This window comes from Bufo bufo, chromosome 1, assembly GCF_905171765.1.
Source record: "Bufo bufo chromosome 1, aBufBuf1.1, whole genome shotgun sequence".
NCBI classification, from domain to species: domain Eukaryota; kingdom Metazoa; phylum Chordata; class Amphibia; order Anura; family Bufonidae; genus Bufo; species Bufo bufo.
This window is the reverse complement of record NC_053389.1, coordinates 788,103,808-788,125,015: the sequence shown is the minus strand read 5'-3', so window position 1 is coordinate 788,125,015 and position 21,208 is coordinate 788,103,808.

Sequence of the window (21,208 nt, the reverse complement as noted above, 5' to 3'; positions counted from 1 at the left end):
CACTGCTTCATATTATGAAATTTCCCCCCCACCTTGTACTTGTCCGCTGATCTGCTAGGCTGCTGCGCTTCGCGGGCATGAGTTCAACTTCAGTCACTTGACAGCGCAACCTCCCGCCGGTCTCGCGAGATTACGCATGTAACGCACCGCACGACTGGGTTGGCTGTCAAGTGACTGAATTCATGACCGCGCAGCGCAGCAGCCTAGCAGATTAGTGGACAGACAAGTACAAGGGGCGTGGGGAATAGCATTCGGGGCCTGGAATGTTTTGACCTAAGGACGCTCCCACCCGACACTGCCGCAAGTACTTGTGGCGGTGTCGGGTGGGAGCCAGCGCGAGGCCTTAGGCGGTGGCCTAAGTGGCCTAATGGAAGAGCCGCCTCTGGGCTCGGGAGTCGGCAGCCCGGGCCCCCCTGCCAGCCGGGCCCGGTACAACTGGGCCAGCTGTACTGGCCTATCAGCGGCCCTGGCTATAGCTACTAGAGAGGGGTCGTTGATCCAGGGAGTTATTCCGATTGCCTGATTGGAGTCGGGAAGGAATTTTTTATTCCCCTAAAGTGAGGAAAATTGGCTTTTTTTTAGCCTTCCTCTGGATCAACTTGCAGGATAACAGGCCGAACTGGATGGAGAGATGTCTTTTTTAGGCCTTATGTATAACATGCAGTGAGTTGTGAGGAGCACTGATCTACAAGATGAATGGGCTCTCCTGTAGGGATGAAATGCTGTACGGACTATCGCGTTTCAGCTGCAGAATCCAATCCTTGTAATATCCATACGCTCCGGATTACAAGCTACATTATCCAGATGACATATTACATGCAGACTATCCCTGACTCCAGGCTACTGGAGACATACATTGTTTGTGCACATCACCTGTTATCAGGGTGGAGATCGTCGATGTACCGCACGCTCATTATTACACAGTCCTACAAAGATTACAATAGGATTGTACCAATTAGTCTCTGAATTTCAGTGTCTCACCATGGTCATGAATGATCTCTGCTTGCTGTCCGGATCCTGATCTTGACAACATGATACAGATGAAGGCCGTGTTACAGTGTAATATCGACGCTCCTCCTTGACACGCCTGTTTTTAGCGTCTGGGTGTACGCAAGAACATTTCCATCCACTGACAGCAGAGATCTTGAAAATGTTAAGGAACTGAAATATAAAGTATGTTAGAAAGTTGAAGAATTTTTTACTTCTATGGTGCCAGTAAAATAAAAGCATATTATTTTTAAAAAGTCTGATTAAAAAAAAACCAACTCATTTTCAAATAGGACACTCTGAATTAATCGGGGGAGGGGGGACTCTTTCAGGACCCTCGTGCATCAGCCAGAGCAGAGAGTGGCTCGAAAAAGCGTCTCTCTCTCCCTCTCTGGAGGACCCGGCAAATACTTTACTGTGTAAGGGTCCATTCATGTGTCCGTTTTTTTTTCCCGCATCCGATCCGTAAATTATGCAGATAGGATGCTGCTCCGTTCATTTCAATGGGTCCGGAAAAATTGCGGACAGCACACAGTGTGCTGCCGCATCCATTTTTTTTCCATTCCGCAGCTCCGAACAAAAATATACAGCTTGTCCTATTCTTAGCCGCAAATTGCGGTCCGTGGTACAATGAAAGTCATTGGATCCGCAAAACGCGGAAGACATGAGGAAGACATTCCGTATGTGTCATCCGCAATTCCGTTCCTGCCCTCAGAGATCCATGTGCTAGGCCGTGGCAGAGCTCGATTGTGATTCTTCTGTGTGAAGTGAAGTGCAGCCAATCAAGATGACATCGTTCGATGTTGAAAAGCTCATCGTCCTGATTCAAGAACGTCCCAACCTTCGGGATACCAGATCTGAGTCCTACCATGACCGTTTTACGCAAGGACAGGTCATGGGAGGAGATCGGCAAGGTCTGAATGGGAGAAGTCAGACTCAAAAAAGAGGCAAACCACCAGTGAGTAAACACATTCTCTTTTGTGTATATGTATGGCCACCTTAAACCATATAGGGCTGGGCAACCTGTGGCTCTCCAACTGTTATTATAAAACTACAACTCCCACCATGATGTGCTGTAGGGAGTTGTAGTTTTGCAACAGCTGGAGAGCTACAGGTTGGCCATGCCTGCCATATAGCATCTATAACACCCTATTTGTAACACCATTTAGCAGCCTTTTATTTTTAGGATTGTAAAGTGTGAAATCCACCTATGACCCTCTTTCAGCTGATAAATGTACTTTGCAAACTTTTGCATAGCAAGGCACCTCCGTACATATGTATGCTCATTTTATGCATTACATATGTAATTAACCCCTTTTAGCAAATACTGTATATGTACTTGACGACTGGTCGCATAGTTAGCTAACCTCATATAGAAGCAAAATTATATTTCATTAAAAATGATTTAAAAAATATGTATATGTAAAAATTATTATTATTATTTTTGTAGTATCAAAAATCGTTGGTTCTCCCGCCGCGATCAATTTAGAAGAGAATTGAACGTGAAGAAAAGTGGTGATGGATCGTTGGAAAAAAAAAGCCATATCTCTATACAACTCAACTACAGTTTTTAAAACCGATCATGGAAATGAGACCGTAAGTAAAATTTTGCAAAATAAATATGCGTAGTTTTATTTGTTGAGTACTGTGGAGCGAAGCTATTTTACGATCCTAGATCTGAATACTGTATGAAGATCCGTCTCCATACCGTATTCAAAGGAAAGGGATACGCCATGATGTCAATTTTTAGGATCAATAGATTAATCCACTTGAAATGCATTTTAATACAGGTATACGATGTACCTTCTGGTAGATGTACGGTATATCAAACCTGACATTGGATGCCAATTTTATATATGCATTTCTTGTATAATAATCAATAAAATTGTTTAATTACCTTGCCAGGGTGGAGCAGTGTACAGTGATGGTCAGTTCGCAGTGTTCGCCAGCGAACACATGCGGGCTGCCATCTTTAGTAAGGTATTCTCACCCATCCGGCGGCGATGCACCTGTGCCGGGAGCCGGTCTGAAATGAAATGCAGTCACCGGGAGCAGGCAGTTCCGAGAACACCCCGATGAAGGCCCCCGGCGGCTGTTCTCGGTGACTGCTTTTTATTTCAGACCGGCTCCCGCCACAGGCAAGGGCTTACCTGTGCATCACCGGACGGGTGAGTCTACCTTACTAAAGATGGCGGCCCGCATGTGTTCGTAGGCGAAGACTGCGAACTGACCATCACTGGCAGTGTATGCAAACATTCTGTAACCAACTTTCATGGGGTCAGATGGATATCCTGTCACAAGGCAGCAAACATGCAGAGGAACAAGAGAACTCAAATGATTTGATGTGTTGTGACTGGATCTCCATTTGACCCATAGTTAAAAAAGTGGTTATCCAATCCCCAAAATGGCCCACCATATGCCCAGGTCCCTCACACAGGTTGCACTTACTTGGCTCCCGAGTCGCTTCCTACGCCTGAACAGCTGCATGTCCCCACCATCCGGATGAAAATATCCGACATCGCAAGGAAGAGTGCGGCAGCCAATAGCACGCGCTGACGGAGACTAGCCTTCCTAGCCTTGCAGGTGATGCTAGGCAGGCTAGTTTTCGTTCTGTACTGCAATTGCAATTGATTGCCCCCCCCCATGACGTTGGATGTTTTCATCTGTGCAACGATGAAATACTGTAGCCGACAAGCGGGGTTACGAAGCGACGTGGGTGCCGTGAAGTTATGTAAGTACATAGTATGTGATTTGCCTGGGCCTATGCCGGCAGCGCACTGATTCAACCTGGACTGACCCTTTAAGGCAAAATTATTTCTGAAACGATGGCACAGTTTTTATTAAGACACAAGCAAATTTTTTGCATGCGGGTGTGATTCGTGACGTGAACGCATAGCACCCGCACTGAATCCTGACCCATTCCTTTCAATGGATCTGTGTACATGAGTTTGTTTTTTTTAGCATCAGTTCTGCGTTACGTGAGAATCGCAGCATGATTTATTTTTCAAGCAGCTCTGGCCCAATTGGCTTCTTTGAAAAACACATTGCATCGGGATGTAAGGCTAGGTCTACACGACGCGACACATAGGGCACAACTACACTGCAACATTTGTTGCGCGTCGTTTTGTCGCACCAATGTCGCGCGACAATTTTCATAAGGATGCGACACGACAGTCGCAGAAAAATCCATTTCGAATGGATTTTTTTGCGAGGGTCGCGTCGCAGTCGCAGCATGTCGCAGTGCGACACCATAGACTATCATTATAAAAATTGTCGCGCGACATTGGTGCGACAAATGTCGACGTGTAGACCTAGCCTAACCTGAAAGGGGTCCAGGTGCAATGCGTTTTTCACTGAAGGTTGCTAGAAGATTTTGTTTGTAAACCTTCTTATTTTTTCACGCGCGTGAAAAGCGCATCATTAGATTTAGCACCTGCGCGGAAATAACTGAAACACGCAAATGCTTACAAAAAAGACAAAATTTGCTTCCGAAAACCCATTCAATAATATGTTCTATTTTTTTACTGTGCGGACGGATCACGGACCCATTCAAGTTGAATGGGTCTCGATCCGTCCCGGCCGCCGCACGGATGTTGCTCGTGGAATGGGGACCGCGAATTGCGGCCCCCAATGCACGGAACGGCCGTGTGCATGAGCCCTTATTATAGTTTTGTAAGAGATGGAGGACCGCTGATTGGACATCAAAGCATTACCATAAGGGTCCATTCACACGTCCGCAATTTCGTTCCGCAATTGCGGACCCATTCATTTCTATGGGGCAGTACGGTGTGCTGCCCGGACACGGAATTGCGGACCCGCACTTCTGGGTCCGCAATTTGGTTCCCGAAATAAATAGAACATGTCCTATTCTTGTGCGGACAAGAATAGGCATATTCTATTAGTGCCAGCAATGTGCGGTCCGCAAAATGTGGAAACGCACATTGCCGCTGTCCGTGTTTTGCGGATCCACGGATTCGTGGATCCGCAAAACACGTTGCGGACGTGTGAATGGACCCTAAGGCCCCTTTTACACTAGCGATTCCCACGCATCTGACTTTGCAGCGTGTGTCAGGGAACGCACCCGTCCAGAACATTCTGTCGTGGTCGCATAGCATATATTGATATGAATGGACTGGAGTGACTGCCTTATGTCAGTGATACAATAAATTCCAGACCTCAAGGGATGCATAGCATCATAAATCAATATATGCTATGCGATCAAGGAGGTGATGAAAGTTCCGGACGGGTGCTCTACCTGACACACGCTGCGTGGGAATGGTTCACGTGAAAGGTGCCTAAATTTTTTTTTTTATGATATAGCACTTATTGAGTCAATAATTAGTCTTCCAATAAAATATCTTTATTGATTATCTTTTAATTCGCCATTAAAACGTTATTTACTTTTTTTTTGCTGTTATAGCATAGCGAAGAAAAAAAATTCCACCTCTGAGAACACTGGTATCAACATTGTGCGGGTACAATTGCGTCTTAAAAAAATGGTGTAATGACCATAACACTTTTTAAGATGTCATTTGTAATGAGGTATTAGCAGGTATTAAAACCAAATTCTAAAAAAGTTATTAAAAAAAATCTAAAAATATGAGTCACTATCAATATAATAAGTGTAAATTGATAGTGGAATTTGGAAATTACTAAATACCTCAGCCCTCAAGCCCACGTCAAGGGTCCTCATTCTCTTGCGAGTCCCTAATCTAAACTAATAACAGGGGACTGAACTAAGAAAATTAAAATTTATAGTCATTTACAATCCAGAATCAAGCTGAAATCAACGACTTCCACGGATGGCTTCCAACCGCCACGGCAATGCCCCCTCTGGACTGCAAAAAAAGTCTACATAGAGTTCCCGAACAGCTAGTCCAGTCGTTCCAGGTCGTCCAGATGTCATATTTTGACCAATATCTGCATCAGCGGAGGCTTCATGTATCCTGGTGAAGTTGTGTAGGGGTACACAGGCCTGTATCACCAAGGTGGCATCGTTCGGATTCATCTGTATGGATGACATGAACACTCTCCACTTTGTGGACAGTATTCCGAAAGCGCACTCCACATACCGACGGGCGCGAGTCAATCGATAGTTGAAGATGCGCTTCCGGTCATCGAGATCGCGTCACTGACATATGCCGGCATCAGTGAAAATACCAATGTCGGCGTATTAACCCCTTGTATGCCGGGGTCAAAGCTGACAGCGGCATGGCAGAGGGTTTGTGGAGGGTACTGGTGCCCTCCGCATCTCCATCGGGTCCCCGCGCTACAGTGACGGGGACCCGATGGCAGAGAAGGCAGCCTTCTACAGAAGCCTGTGAGATCCAGCCCCTTAGGATAGGTCTTACAGGCAGGCTGTCAGCATACAAGCTGACAGCCAATTAATTACAATACAGGATGTAAAAAGTAAAAAAAAAGTGTTTTTCATAATAAAAATAAATAAAGTTTCAAGAAAAAAAAAAATCCCAAAATAAAACCCCCAAAATTGTAAAAAAAAATAGAAAAAAATAAATAAAACAGACATATTGGGTATTGCCGTGTCCGTAACGACCGGCTCTATAAAAAATATCACATGATCCACTCCCTCACCTGAACGCTGTAGAAAAAATAAGCTAAGAACTTTGCTAAAACAATCTTTTTTTGTCACCTTACATCACAAAAAGTGCAACACCAAGCAATCAAAAAGGCGTATGCCCCCCAAAATAGTACCAATTAAACCGTCAACTCCTCACGCCATAAATGAGCCCCTACATAAAACAATCGGGCAAAAATTAAAAAACTATGGCTCTCAGAATATGGAGACACTAAAACATGATTTTTTTGTTTCAAATATGCTTTTATTATGTTAAAAGTGAAAAAAATAAAAAAGTAGATCTGAGGGGTTAGGTCATGTGATATTTTTATATAGCCGGTCAATACGGATGCTGCAATACCTAATATATATACTTTTATTTATTTATGTAAGTTTTACACAATGATTTCATTTTTGAAACAAAAAAATCATGTTTTAGTGTTTCCATAGTCTGAGAGCCATAATTTTTTCAGTTTTTAGGCGATCACCTTGGGTAGGGTATGATTTTTGCGGGATGAGATGACGGTTTTATTCGCACTATTTTGGGGTGCGTGTGACTTTTTGATCGCTTGCTATTACACTTTTTATGATGTAAGGTGACAAAAAATTGTTTATTTAGCACAGTTTTTATTTTAAATTTTTTACGGTGTTCATCTGAGGGGTTAGGTCATGTGATATTTTTATAGAGCCGGTCGATCCAGACGTGGTGATACCAAATATGTATATTTTGTTTCTTATTTATGTAAGTTTTACACAATAATATCATTTTTGAAACAAAAAAAATATAATGTTTTAGTGTCTACATATTCTGAAAGCCATAGTTTTTTCAGTTTTTGGGCGATTATCTTAGGTAGGGTCTCATTTTTTGCGGGATGAGATGACGGTTTGATTGGCACTATTTTGGGGTGCATATGACTTTTTGATCGCTTGCTATTACAATTTTTGTGATGTAAGGTGACAAAAAATGGTTTATTTAGTACAGTTTTTATTTTTTATTTTTCATGGTGTTCATTTGAGGGGTTAGGTCATGTGATATTTTTATATAGCCGGTCGATACAAACGCGGCGATACCAAATATGTATACTTTTTTTTTATTTATGTAAGTTTTACACAAAAAAATAAACAAAAAAAATTATGTTTTAGTGTCTCCATATTCTGAGCTATAGTTTTTTTTTATTTTTTAGGCGATTGTCTCAGATAGAAGCTCATTTTTTGCGGGATGAGGTGACGGTTAGATTGGTACTATTTTGGTGGGCATAAGCCTTTTTGATCGCTTGCCGTTGTACTTTTTGTGATGTAAGGTGACCAAAAAATTTTGTTTATTTAGCACAGTTTTTATTTTTTTATTTTTTACGGTGTTCATCTGAGGGGTTAGGTCATGTGATATGTTTATAGAGTCGGTCAATACGGACGCGGTGATACCTAATATGTATACTTTCCCCCCCCCCCCCCCCCTAATTGGGGAAAATGACGTTTTTGTTTATTTTTACTTGAAACTTTTAATTTTTGGGGGGGAAAACTTTATTTTTTCAACTTTTTTTTTCACTTTATTTTTTGTCCCACTTTGAGACTTGAACTTTTGGGGGTATATTCCTTTACAATGCATTCCAATACTTCTGTATTGGAATGCATTGGCTGTATGAGTAAGGCTACTTTCACACTAGCGTTCGGAGCGGATCCGTCTGATGTTTCATCAGACGGATCCGCTCCGATAATGCAGACGTTTGCATCCGTTCAGAACGGATCCGTCTGCATTAAAACGTAGAAAATTTTCTAAGTATGAAAGTAGCCTGAACGGATCCGTTCAGACTTTACATTGTAAGTCAATGGGGAACGGATCTGTTGAAGATTGAGCCATATGGTGTCATCTTCAAGCGGATCCGCCCCCATTGACTTACATTATAAGTCTGGACGGATCCGCTCGCCTCCGCACGGCCAGGCGGACACCCGAACGCTGCAAGCAGCGTTCAGGTGTCTGCTCACTGAGCGGAGCGGAGGCTGAACGCTGGCAGGCGGATGCATTCTCAGTGGATCCGCCTCCACTGAGAATGCATTGGGGCCAGACGGATGTGTTCGGGGCCGCTCGTGAGCCCCTTCAAACGGAGCGCACGAGCGGACACCCGAACGCTAGTGTGAAAGTAGCCTAATACTGTGTGTATTACTCATACAGCTTCCGGCCTGTGAGATTCAGGGGGCTGGATCTCACAGGCTCTTCACCGGAAGGCAGCGCAATGCCTTCCTTAGACATCGCGCTGCCTTCCATGCCATCGAGTCCCCCCCACAGCCGCATGGGGACCCGATAGCACCGCCGACCACCACCGCCGCACCAGGTAAAAGCCGCAAACCGCAGGTCTGAATTGTGACAGGCTGAATGATTTCAGCGGGCATCCTGTCACAATTAACCCCTGCCGCGCCGCAATCTACTTTTACGTGGCGTACCGGTAAATTTGGGATTTTGTTAAAATAAAAAGGAAAAATATTGACTGAAATTTTCCACTATCATGAAGTACAATGTGTCATGAGAAAACAGTCTCAGAATGGCTAGGATAAGTAAAAGCGTTCCAAAGTTATTACCACATAAAGTGACACATGTCAAATTTCCAAAATACGGCCAGGGAAAAAATGGCAGGGTCCTGAAAGGGTTAAAATTCAACCCCTTGAATTCTTGTTTCCTCAAACTGAAAACATCATGGGGCTACATTTACAAAACAGTGAAAAAAAACGGCATTGAAAAATGGAACACATTGTCAGTTTTACATGACCATTAAAAACAGCCTTAAAAAACAAATACATTTTTTAATTCCAACTATTTATGAGCGGCATAGGCAATATTCGTTTTCGTGATATATCGCGAATTTATGGCCTAATATTCGCCATAAATTCGCGAATTCTAGAATTCGTGATCTCCAGTCATTATTTTCTTGATTGAAATTGAAAATAGGCAATGTAATTTGCGCGTATTGCACGCGCAGTACAGGCGTGGGTCACTTTTGCTACATTTGTCAAGCTGCTAGAAGTTTCCTGAGACTGGAGAAAATGGTTGGCAGCAACTTTAGTGACTGTGAGGAAGAACTCCTGATAGAGTGCTCCAATATATATTTGCGATTGCGCAAATCGGCACTAACGATGCACATATTTTTGGCGTAATACATGCAACTTTACATTTTATCAGGTCTGAGTAGATATTACTGATTGGTGCACTAAGTATTGTTGTGACAGCACAATGTCTGTAGCATGTATGTATGGACAGCAGAACCTATCAGCTACACTATATCAGGATCTAACCGACACTGACTATCTCCCACTAACTATCTGTATTATATATATAAGCTATCGAACTAACTATCTAATGTAATGACACGGCAAAGCACAGAGCACAGCAATGACACGGCTCTCTCTCTCACAACTGCACAAAACTGTAGAAAATGGCTGCTGGGGAGGTTCTTATATAGTAAGGGGCAGGCAACTTCCCTATTGGTTGCTAGGGATGTTGCTAAGCTCAGACAAAGACATTGCAGCCTTCTCATTGGCCCACAAGCAAGAAGCAGTGAGGTTACCGATGAAAACCTAGAATATTCGCGATTACGAATATATAGCTCTATAGTCTAGATTTTCGCGAATTCTTGAAGTACCGATATTCACGATAAAAATTTGCGATTCGAATATTTGCCCTTAACACTAATTCCAACCCCTTGCACTGCCCTCTGTATACATAGTGTCCCCCATAGTGCCCCTTGGACTTCAAATCCCCCCATAGTGCCACCAGTATGATAAATACTCTGTTAGTGCCCCCTAATATTAATGCCCCCATTAGTGCTCCCAATATTATTCATTTCCGTCAGTGCCGTCTAATATTATTTACGCCCCCATTAGTGCCCTCTAATATTATTAACGCCCACATTAGTGCCCCCTAATATTCTTAATGCCCCCATTAGTGCCCTCTAATATTATTAATGCTCGCATTAGTGTCCTCTAATATTATTAATGCCCCCAATAGTGCTCTCTAATATTATTAATGCTCGCATTAGTGCCCTCTAATATTATTAATGCTCGCATTAGTGTCCTCTAATATTATTAATGCCCCCATTAGTGCTCTCTAATATTATTAACGTCCCAATTAGTGTCCCCTAATATTATTAATGCCCGCATTAGTGCCTTCTAGTATTACTAATGCCCTCTTTTGTGGCCCCCAGTATAATGAATGCCCTTCCCCCCTAACTGGCCCGCAATATTATGAAAGCCAACCTTAGTGGCTCCCAGTATTTCACCACTTTGGCCCCCAATTCAGCTTGTGTAAAAAAAAATTAAATGATAATGTTAATACTCACCTCATCCTCTTGCACACACAGGAACACTCACTCTTCTCTGGATGCAGCAGGAAAGGACTTGCACCAGCATGGTGACGTCAGGTCCTGCTGCATCCAGAGAAGAGTGAGTGTTCCTGTGTGTGCAAGAGGATGAGGTGAGTATTAACATTATTATTATATTACATTATTATTATTAGAATTTAACACTGTCATGTGAATGTAGCCTAAAATTGCCTGCCAGACCCCATACACATAAAACTCTCAACCGCTTCAGAGCCTTCTGAATGTAAACCAAACACACACTATTATAGTCACCGGGCTCCGTTCGGCACCGTTCGGTTCAGTTATGTGCTGATCCAGCACTTCTCTTATTTTCTCCTATAACAGAGCAGAACAATGGAAATGTTGTAAACAAAACTTAAGAAACAGCGGAGCAAAATGTGAAATGTACATACCCCATAAAATGAAGGACGCTCACTATAAGGGGGCGTTCACATGACGGCTTTTACAGTAGAAAAACTGCCAAAAACCCACCTGTGGTCATGTCCATTCTGCCTCCAATACATCTCAGTGGGAGGCAACGCTAAGGATCGAGGAGCGGCGGCTGAAAGCTGCGACCATGATGAGAAGGGACATGTCAGCTCTATAAACCACCCCTCTGTGATCCTCAGAGCTTCCCCCCTTTGAGATGCATTGGAGGCAGAAAGGACATAGCCGCCGGGGCAATTTTGGCGCCGCTGTCCGAAACCAAAATTCTGCCGTCGTGTGAAACGCCCCTAATGGGGAACTCCATTTTTATATAATTCATCTGTTAACGTGGTAGAAGCTATTTCACAGCCTAAGGCCGAGTGGCGATACCAGACACAGACTATGGACAAGGGTGGCGCTGTTGGAAGGAAGCAATCATTTTTTATAACTTTAAAGCTTCTATCTATCACATGTGAAAGATCCCGACCCCCCGTATAGCTCTGAACCAAAGATCACAGGACAGGAGCCTCAAGATGGCAGCCTCCTATTGGGTGTTCACACTACACCCTCTTTAAAGGAAAACAATCATTTTTGATGATAATTTCCTTGTAAACAGCATTTTCCCTTGTTCGTCCCCTAAGGGAACTGAACATCAGCAGGATAATTAAGTCTCTTTCAGTTCAGGCTGCTTTTGTTTAATGGGCCTTTGTGATTTCAGGAGCCGCATTATTGGGCTGGGCGTGTGCCTCTTTGCGCCTTAAGTATAGGAATTAGGACGCGCTTAACCCACACCTGCCCACAGGGGCGTACCAGGAGCAGCAGGAATCCGGAAGATGAAAGACAATCTGCAGAGCAGTATTCCCCAACCTATGAAACTACAACTCCCAACAGCTGGAGAGCCACAGGTTGGATGCCATACACATTAGATGACGGATGATCAAACCTGGAGATTTTGGTGGGACTGGTCGGCTATCTAATGCGTATGGGGGTGCCTGATTCACCCCCAATAGCAAATGTATTGAATATGTAATTGCCCGATCATTTTGTTTGAGGGAAAGATAGACAACTTACTTCCCTCCCCCCACATAGACTATAGGCGTGCTCCTCCAAGCTGAGCATGCATGGGCCAGGAGGAACGAGCATTTGGCCGACAGCTGTTTACAGTTTTAGAGTACAGCTACATTTATATACTAGGGAAAAAAATCATATGATTGCTCTGTGCATTCAAGTTCTTCCACACCAAACTCCCCTAAACATTGCCTTCATGGACCTTGCTTTGTGCACCGGGGCACAGTCCTGCAGGAACAGAAAAGGGCCTTCTCCCAAACTGTTCCCACAAAAGAGGCCCAGGCCAACCCCTGAAGGAAACCCACATCCTCCTCCTCCTCCACCATCTTTACAGCTGGCACAATGCAGTCAGGCAGGTAATGTTCTCCTGGCATTCACCAGTCTCATCCATCAGACAGAGAAGTGTGATTTATTATTCCACAGAAGATGTTTCCACTGCTACAGAATCCAGCGGTGATGTGCTTTACACCACTCCATCCAACACCTGGCATGGTGGTTGGTGATGTAAGGCAGTGTTCCTCAACTCCAGTCCTCAGAGCCCACCTGCCAGTCAAGATTTCAGGATTTCCTTAGAATTGAGCAGGTGATATAATTAGTATCAATGCAACAGGACTTACCACAGGTATTCATTCTGTGTGATATTCTCAAATAATGACTGGCAGGTGGGTCCTGAGGACTGGAGTTGAGGATCACTGATTTACGGCTTGCATGCAGCTGCTCGGCCATGGAAACCCATGCCATGAAGCTCCCGGCACAGCACAGGTTTTGTGCTGATACCAGAGGTGTCTAGACTCTACAGTTATGGAGTCAGCGGAGCGTTGGTGACTTTTATACATTATGCTCCTCAGCACTCGGTGACTCTGCTCTGTAACCTTACGTGGTGTCCACTTCATAGCTGAGTTGCTGTGGTTCCTTCTACTTTATTTTAATACCACTTGTAGCTGGCCAGCTAAGACCTGTCCAAGTTTGCTAATATGCCTTATATGTGTATACAGCTAAACCTGCCAATAGCCTTAATACAGTTCCTATGTTTATGTTTTAAAGACAAAAGCAGAGTTATTTACTGTGACATCATGATTTGGAGGTCATATTACTGTTATATTTTGTGTTCACAGAAGCAGAAAAAGATAATATGCCTTTAAGATTAATTTTGTAATGTAAGGTAAACTTAGTGACACAGCAGAAACAACATACAGCATAGTGTTAATCTGTTGTTGCTGGGCAGAAGTCTAGACCAATCACAGCCAGCTTCTCACACAGCAAGAGTTTTCACCAATCACAGCCAGCCTCACACACAGCCTGTCTGGGAATTCCCCTAGCAGGAACTGCTAGAATCATTATTTGCCAGAGACAGGAGCTGAAGAGACATTCACTCCACTGAGAGCTGAGTTTTATGGGAACAAGAGGTCAAAATAGGTATTTAAAACAGTTATATAATGTTCATACTGTTAGTATTGTGTTTAGAACTGTATACTGAACTAGATATACAGTACAGACCAAAAGTTTGGACACACCTTCTCATTCAAAGAGTTTTCTTTATTTTCATGACTATGAAGGCATCAAAACTATGAATTAACACATGTGGAAATATATACATAACAAACAAATGTGAAACAACTGAAAATATGTCATATTCTAGGCTCTTCAAAGTAGCCACCTTTTGCTTTGATTACTGCTTTGCACACTCTTGGCATTCTTTCGATGAGCTTCAAGAGGTAGTCCCCTGAAATGGTCTTCCAACAGTCTTGAAGGAGTTCCCAGAGATGCTTAGCACTTGTTGGCCCTTTTGCCTTCACTCTGCGGTCCAGCTCACCCCAAACCATCTCGATTGGGTTCAGGTCCGGTGACTGTGGAGGCCAGGTCATCTGGCGTAGCACCCCATCACTCTCCTTCATGGTCAAATAGCCCTTACTTTCAAAGTTTTCCCAATTTTTTCGGCTGACTGACTGACCTTCATTTCTTAAAGTAATGATGGCCACTCGTTTTTCTTTACTTAGCTGCTTTTTCTTGCCATAATACAAATTCTAACAGTCTATTCAGTAGGACTATCAGCTGTGTATCCACCTGACTTCTCCTCAACGCAACTGATGGTCCCAACCCCATTTATAAGGCAAGAAATACCACTTATTAAACCTGACAGGGCACACCTGTGAAGTGAAAACCATTTCAGGGGACTACCTCTCGAAGCTCATCAAGAGAATGCCAAGAGTGTGCAAAGCAGTAATCAAAGCAAAAGGTGGCTACTTTGAAGAGCCTAGAATATGACATATTTTCAGTTGTTTCACACTTGTTTGTTATGTATATAATTCCACCTGTGTTAATTCATAATTTTGATGCCTTCAGTGTGAATCTACAATTTTCATAGTCATGAAAATAAAGAAAACTCTTTGAATGAGAAGGTGTGTCCAAACTTTTGGTCTGTACTGTATATGTGTTTACTTACAGTTCCACCATACTGAGCTAATCAATCATACAATCCATACAAATTGCAAAAGCAAACTGCAATCTGCAGTAGAACTATTAGTTAGACCTCAGAGAAATCATAAAGTGCTTAAATAACTTAAAGTGAGAGTACAGATACTCAAGAGAGAAATATATCCACCATTTTATGTTGAATGACAAGATTGAACAGTTGAACCACCATCTTAATCATACCGCCATTTTGTGATATCTTTTTAACACATGTTATGTACATGGACTATCTGCTGCAGAGGCGGCAGTGTTATATGAAGATAAGTTGAAGTTAATAAATAAGTTATTTCAAGCATTCGGTGTGCTCTTTAAACCTACTGTTTCCATAGAACGGAGCTAAAGGAATTACAGAGTAATAGACAGTCTGGTTAGACTAAAAGTCAGAGATACCAAAATTCTTCTAATGCCACACCATAAAAGGTACTTCATAGTGCTGCGGCTGCCACACCACTTACAGGTGAGGGTGGAATATCTACAAAGAAGACATTTTAGGAAGTGACTTGGGCTAGCGGTGACATCCTATTACAGGACGACACTGGAATTCAGTGAGCTCTTTAGAAGGAACCATTCTTTCACAAATGTCTGTAAAGGTGACTACATGGCATGGGGCTGGATGTTATACACCTGTGGTAATGGTACTGAATGAAACACCGGAATCCAACGATTATGACATGTGACCCAATACTTTCTCTATAAGGTGTATGTATTAGAACCCAGATTTCATTTATATAGCATAGGTAAGAAAATTAATGAAAGGACAGATCTGATTGTTGGTGGCCTCAAGGCCTGGTGACCTTATGATAACTGAAATGCCAGAAAACAGTAAGTTCTGTCCTGGGGCATCAGCATGGAAGCTCTTCTTTACAAGTGACCTACCACGTCAGTAACTTCAAATCCACTTGAAGCACGAAGATACTAACCTGCTAAGGGGACATTGCCATTTCTTTCTTCTGGAGGTTGTACTATAGAACTATATAAGGTGCAGTCCCAACCTGAGTGTGGTACCTAAGGGGGCAAAGTGGTCCTTCTGGCACATAATTGAAAAGCAGTGCAATTGATAGGTGGCACGGGGCTGTTATAGATTTGCATTAAGGATCAGCAGCACCTTCAAGTCACTCCTAGACAGATTCATATGGCAACAGATTTCAGAGTATCTTTTTCTGACTCATTAAAGTGGAAGGAAGGAACATTGGGCACCACCATTGACTGCAGCATGCCAATGAGTGACACTGGCACAATATGTGGTACTATTAAGATTCCTTCTCATACAAATACAGAAAATTAATAAGGGCAAGGCTGTTTGTTTGTACCAGCTGTTACGGTATTATTTTGTAATCATTTGGCACGGTGTAGTTCGGCCCTTGAGTAAGATTTTGTTAGCACACACTATCACTTTACCTTTACTTACTTCTCTAAATCGGCACGGTCAGTTTCCTCACATGCAGTTAGTTAAATTTCAGATGTTTTCTAATAAAGATTTCTCCAGCCCACAAGTGCAAAAGCAAGATGTGTTTGTCATATTTAAGACCTTGAAGGAGGGACTGTTTTGGACACCTCTGACATGCAAATTTTTTTTTTATGGTTACCTTGTGTTAAAGTTGCACTAAGTTCAGGCTGCAGTCTTTAATTATACATCCACTTCATAGTAGTTTGCACCCTGCTCCTAGTTTCAGACTTTTTTCCCGTTAGACGTGTCCCTCTCAGTAATACATGCTGGATGTCAGATCAGTGTGTCCAGGATGCTGCTGCCTTCGCTAGCTCTAATGTATGAATACTGTAATTCAGTGGGTGTGGATCCACTGTGCCACTGAACAAAGACTCGGGGCTACTTCTGAGGGCTTCGCCAAGGTGGTCCCCTGGTATTCACCCTTTGTCAACACTGCAGGGGCCAACAGGCTGCTACCAATAAGAGTAGTCTCCATTCAGAAACTAGTGACCTGGCATCAAGGAAAGTGTGGTCAGTGGCCAGAGGGCAGGCAGAGTTTGTGCAATACAGTAAAACGGCCAATAGGGCAGGCGGCACAGTGTCAGTACAGTAAACAGGCAGAGGTCGGGACAGGCGTAATAGGGTCAATAAGGTTATAAGGCAGAGTTTACGACCGGTGGGACAGGATCTTTATGGTTATCGGTCAGAGGTCATGCATGGGAGTTCAAAACACACAATAATGGCACACATTTGCAGGAACTGGACAAGCCAGGAACCTTATTGCTCACGCACCTTCCCATGGGGGCTGATTCCATATATACCCCAGGGAGGCAGATAAGCCTGTGTGCTTACTGGCCTTTTAAGAGCTGGGAACAGTGCGCGCTCCCTATGGGAGTTTGCACAAGCCATAGCAGGAGGAAGGAGGTGGGGTTGGCTGCAAGTGGCATGGAGGAGGGTTGAGTACTCCAGCGGTCATGACGCTAGGAGAGAAGAGATGCAGGTGGACACAGACCTATGGCATTGCAAATGCAACTTCATTCCTGGACTCATTTCCCCTTTCACAGCCCATGAAGTGCTTCATGTCCCTTGGGCAAACACACATTGATCTGGAGGAGTGTATGGATGAATCCCCCCTCTCCTCCTGCAGAGTCTGTTGTGAATGCTCTTCTTTTTTACATAACCTAATTTATTCACTCCCTTCAAGATTCCTTGTGTGTGTGCTTCTCCCCATCTACAGTCTGATACAGTACAGCCTCTGCGGTCTCCCTGAAGATGTGGTTGCTTCTCCTCCTCCCCCTCCCTGCTCCTAACTCTATCACTGACAAATGGGAGGGGGAGAGCAGAGAGCCAACATAGCCAAGAGTAGCTTGGTGTTGGTCTCTCGGGACAATTAGGTAGGTGGAGGAGTTGCACACTCCACAACAAAATGGTAGATTTTATTTTTAAATAATGACTATTAAGAAAGTTGCTGGAACAAAAAATAAATAAAAAATTGCAATATTGTCCACAGCCTTTATATGATCTGAGAACACCTCTTCCATCATTATGTCATTAAATCAAAAAGTTTCCATAATTCCCAGATGTATTGGGCTCTCAGTAGGCACAGCATGGACCATCAAGGTTGTGCTCAGAAGTTATATGATGTGATCAAAGCCCAGACACAAGAAACCACCACATTACTATTACCTCTAATATGGCAGTGACGAGTTACCCAACTAGAACCACAACATATCTGACAGATAACAGACCATCTGCCAAGGGTAAGGACGTGGAAACGTTACCAGCAGATTTAAGTTGTCCCACAATGTCATCTCATGAAACTATGAAGAAATGCATTACGAAGATAGACCCCATATGGTCAAAAGTGTGTAAACCCCACATCACAACCATATGTGCTCTTCATTGAGCTAATGAATGGAAATTCAACTCGTGCACAATTGTTTATGATGAAACAGTAGTTACCACACATAAGAGCGGGGATAACACCTGTTGTATTTGGGCTTTTAGGGACAGAGTGAGCATGGGCCTCATGTCAACCATACTCTCAATACCATGGCCATTGAATGTCCTAGCGGTCGGGCTCCCACTATTTAGACATAAAAGATAAGCAAAGACTTCTTCTAGAATTGGGTTCTGACAGACGTGGACTGTCCATGGACAATCTGTCCTCTGATTTGTCACAATGTAATACTAGTGGCCCTGTAGATCTATTGTTAAAGTGTACTAGTACAGAGCTACTTCCTGTACAGGGGCGTAAACTAGGGTCCTATGGCCCCAGGACAAATTCTGGATTTGTGTCCCCCACCGCCACGTTCTTCTGATGTGCAAGATCAGTGGCATTCTTAGAGCCTTTACAGATATATAGCAATACATTGAGATTCAGGAGGGTGACTGCCCGCGTCACCTCCTAGACCTTTTTGGCTACTGGCTGGGTACATAAGGACCACAGGTGCCAATGCCATCTGATGGTTTACCAGTAGGATCAAAGGCCAGTCTGCTCCTTTTCCAGTTTCCAGCACAGGCAGTATGAAGCAATGACATCAAGGCACTGTCTGACTTTGTATCCCTGCTCCCAGCCTTTGGTAGGCAACAGGTTTAAAGGGAATGTTAACTTTTATGACCTTTTGTACAAACCCCACAGCAGGGTGAGACCCACTGGTGGGCTCTGGCTCCATGGCTGCCCTGCTGGCTCTGCAGGTCCCAGGTCTCCTCAAGTCAACATCCGTTTTGACGCGGGTCATGTGACTGCTGCAGCCAAGAAGCAGTGGTCATGTGTCACCCATGCGGCATGTCACTGGGTCATGTGCCACATGGGTGATACGCGACCACGGCGGTCATTCATTGGCTGCAGCAGTCACCTGTCTTGCATCAAACTGGATACTGACATGGGGAGGCAAGAGACCTCCAGAGCCAAAGGTGCAGGGATTGAGCCATAGCACAGTGGTAAGAATCAGGTAAGTATGATTACCACTGTGGGTCTGACCACGCTGTGGGGTTATTACAAAGGTGAATAACCCCTTTAAAGCACCCTTTCACTGACCATAATAAATGGTGTGGCAGGGAACCAGTGGCTGCCATACTCAACAACTGGAAGATCCTGTGGATGTAAAACAGTTGAAACCAATGCCTGCCTGGGAATCTAGGAGGGCCCTTTCCTACGGGGCCCATTTGCAGCCCCTGCAACCCCAATCGTTACAACACTGTTCCTGTCAAACAGTCATAGAGCTAAATGATAAAATTCTGGCTGCCTGCAGTCACCACTAGGGGGAGCTCACTAGATTTCCATGTGAACCGCTTACATAGAGCTTAATGATAAATCTGTCTCGGACTGATTATTACCTAGCTTTCCCAGTCCCCTGACTGGTAAAACTTCCTAGTTATGCAGTGATGCATCCATATCACTACATAACTAGGCAGGTTTAGTGCTCAGAGCTCTAGAAAAGCTGGGTAACATAACTTCACAAAAACTCAGTAAGTGCTTGCCTGTTCTTAAGGAGGCCATACACATTCAATAGCATGCTCGGCTGAGAGATTTATTCAAAATTCGTGGCACAACTTAACCAGCATGGCTACCACAGCGTTCTATGGAGACATGCTATCTCATCTGGTTTGGTCTTAGTGGGACCATCATTTGTTTCTGAAGTGGACAACAACTCCAAACTTACCTCCAGGCAACGTGAAGGCTAATGGCCAGAAGGAGAGTGATGGAGTGCTGCATCGGATAACATGGCCTCCATTATCACCCAGCTGAGATGGTTTGGGAACTACTTCAAGACTGTTGGAAAACCACTCTAGGGGCTATTACCTCATAAAGCTGATTGAGAGAATGCCAAGAGTGTGCGAAGCTGTCATCAAAGCAAATGGGGGCGACTGTGAACAATCTAAAATATAAAACATATTCTGGTTTAACACTTTTTTCTTTAAAAATGTATTTCCTATGTGTTCCTTCATCACTTTCATGTCTTCAATATGAATCCACAATGTAGAAATTATATAAAAAAAGAAAGATAAACCATGGAATGAAAAGGTGTGTCCAGACTTTTGACTGGTACTGTATGTTTGGGAGGATCAGGAGAGATCGTTGAAGGCTTATTTGGCCAACTACTATCTCATGTATATGGCCAGGGTGAAGGGGTTGTCTCATTTCAAACTTTCATGGCTGAGATGGGAAAAATCAATCAGGTGTAGCTCCCATTCACTGCTATGAGAGCTATGGAAACATACAGGCGTCAGCCACTCAGATGTTTCCTAATTCCGGCCACCCTGGTCCAGCACTAATTGTGGGTCGTTCCTACCTTGGCTGTGCAAGGCAGTGATAGGACAACCCGAAAAAAAAATTGAAGGACTTTTCTGGGGACAAATGCCCTCCAGGCTGGAATCACGTTCAGTTTTTGGTGCAATTTTTAACTAAATTCAAGAGTGAATTTAAATTCAAGGAAAACACATAGGAGAGACTGGTAAACATAAGTGAAGAAAAGTATATAGAAAAGACTGATATACAAAAGTAAGGAAAAGTATAAAGAAAAGAGTGATATACAAAAGTAAGGAAAAGTATAAAGAAAAGAGTGATATACAAAAGTAAGGAAAAGTATAAAGAAAAGACTGATATACAAAAGTAAGGAAAAGTATGTTGAAAAGAGTGATATACAAAAGTAAAGAACATTATATAGAAAAACTGATATACAAAAGTAAGGAAAAGTATATAGAAAAGACTGATATACAAAAGTGAAGAACATATATAGAAATGACTGCTATACAAAAGTAAGAAAAAGTATATAGAAAAAATTGATATACAAAAGTAAAGAAGAGCATATAGAAAAGAATGATATACAAAAGTAAAGAACATATATAGAAATGACTGATATACAAAAGTAAGGAAAAGTATATAGAAAAGACTGATATACA